General features: G+C 45.6%; 1 pseudogene; it reads right to left on the reverse strand.

The window, feature by feature from the left end:
• On the reverse strand, positions 1-1,494 carry LOC146448294 (small subunit ribosomal RNA; annotated as a pseudogene; the record flags this gene model as incomplete).
• Positions 1,495-2,500: the final 1,006 nt, after the last annotated feature.

The following is a 2,500-nucleotide window of genomic DNA, read 5'->3' on the forward strand; positions in this document are numbered from 1 at the left end:
GGAGATACTCTTTGACATCGTCAGTGTAGCGCGCGTGCGGCCCAGAACATCTAAGGGCATCACAGACCTGTTATTGCCTTCCTGACTTTGGTTGCATACCAACAGTCCCTCTAAGAAGTTAACCGCGAATCGGGATTCGCGTAACTATTTAGCAGGTTAAGGTCTCGTTCGTTAACGGAATTAACCAGACAAATCACTCCACCAACTAAGAACGGCCATGCACCACCACCCATAGAATCAAGAAAGAGCTCTCAATCTGTCAATCCTCACTATGTCTGGACCTGGTGAGTTTCCCCGTGTTGAGTCAAATTAAGCCGCAGGCTCCACTCCTGGTGGTGCCCTTCCGTCAATTCCTTTAAGTTTCAGCTTTGCAACCATACTTCCCCCGGAACCCAAAAACTTTGGTTTCCCATAAGGTGCCAAAGGGGTCATCCAATAACACCCTCTGATCCCTAGTTGGCATCGTTTATGGTTAGAACTAGGACGGTATCTGATCGTCTTCGATCCTCTAACTTTCGTTCTTGATTAATGAAAACACTCTTGGCAAATGCTTTCGCAGTAGTTCGTCTTTCGTAAATCCAAGAATTTCACCTCTGACAACGAAATACGAATGCCCCCAATTGTCTCTCTTAATCATTACTTCGGTTCCAGAAACCAACAAAATAGAACCAAAGTCCTATTCCATTATTCCATGCTTACGTATTCAAGCGCTGGCTTGCTTTGAACACTCTAATTTTTTCAAAGTAAACGTCGCAGATCCTGAGCACACTCAGTAAGAGCACACCCAGTCTTTGCGAGGAAGAACAGCCCGGCCAGTAACATACCTTGCGGCAGACCGGCCGAGCCATCCCGAAATCCAACTACGAGCTTTTTAACTGCAACAACTTTAATATACGCTATTGGAGCTGGAATTACCGCGGGTGCTGGCACCAGACTTGTCCTCCAATGGATCCTCGTTAAAGGATTTAAGTTGTACTCATTCCAATTACAAGACTTGTAAAAGCCCTGTATTGTTATTTCTTGTCACTACCTCCCTGAGTCAGGATTGGGTAATTTGCGCGCCTGCTGCCTTCCTTGGATGTGGTAGCCGTTTCTCAGGCTCCCTCTCCGGAATCGAACCCTAATTCTCCGTCACCCGTTGCAACCATGGTAAGCCACTACCTTACCATCGACAGTTGATAGGGCAGAAATTTGAATGAAACATCGCCAGCGCAAGGCCGTGCGATTCGATCAGTTACTATGAATCACCAAATGACCGGGCAGAACCCGCATTGGTTTTTAATCTAATAAATACATCCCTTCCAGAAGTCGGGACTTTTCGCATGTATTAGCTCTAGAATTACTACGGTTATCCAAGTAGTAATGGTACAATCAAATAAACGATAACTGATTTAATGAGCCATTCGCAGTTTCACAGTACAAGTGCTTATACTTAGACATGCATGGCTTAATCTTTGAGACAAGCATATGACTACTGGCAGGATCAACCAGGTAACTATCCACCGCAGGGAACAGAAGTTCCTTGCTAAGCGGCCCCCCTCCGCAGAGGGAGAGCAAGCTTTCTTAGATTTTGCCTCCACGGGGGGAACCCATGAGCCAAACGGACCACACGGTCCCTCGGTCAAGGGAAACCCCGTCTTGTTTGCCACGTCTTTCTCACAACTGGACCCGTGCACAGTTCAGGCATACCTGTCAGACTCGCCAAGCGAGCTGAAGGAAGGCAAGAAAAGTGCTTCTGCGAAGGAAAATATCCTCCTGCTCTTTTGTCTCTATCATTAGCCAAAGGCTAGCGTACACAACTTCCATCTACACTCTGCCTGCCACTACAGTGACAATGCTTTCGGGCATCATCTTTTCCCTCCTTCGAAAGGAAAGCTACAAGCCCAACTTTCCTTGCCCGTTAGTCAATTCTGCCCTCTATTTCTCCGCCTTGCCGCCGTGGAACATAAGGGACAGGGTTTACTAGCCAGCTCCTCTCGGAACCTTTGCGACCAACCTGCCCACACTATAACCCCCAAACGCTAATAAGGAGACTGCATGATATGGTAGACAGAAAATAAAAACGCGAAAAAAATGAAATTTTGAAAATCGAACCCACAACCAGCCAAATCGTTTGTAAGTCATGCCAAATGACTGGTGACATCTTAAAAACCCATTGAAGCCACAACATCCCATAATTTCACGCTTTTAAAGATTTGTCACTATACGCACTGTAAGTACCTCACTAATTCTCACCTCAGATTTTACGGGAACATGTTCAAATTTTAACACGCCTCTCAGCACGACCAATTACATTAAAATTCATCGCAAAAGTCAGAATTCTCCAATTTTTGAAAAATTCACTATATTCACTGTAAGTACCTCGCTAGACAGTGGAGACCTCAGATTTTACGGGAACATGATCAACTTTCGACACACCTCTCAGCACGAGCAGTTACATAGAAATCCATCAGGAAAGTCGTGCTGTGAAGAGGTCTTTCGACTAAGAAAAATGGTGGTG

This window comes from Pavona decussata, unplaced genomic scaffold (genome assembly GCF_977016875.1).
Source record: "Pavona decussata unplaced genomic scaffold, jaPavDecu1.1 SCAFFOLD_1084, whole genome shotgun sequence".
Lineage (NCBI taxonomy): Eukaryota > Metazoa > Cnidaria > Anthozoa > Scleractinia > Agariciidae > Pavona > Pavona decussata.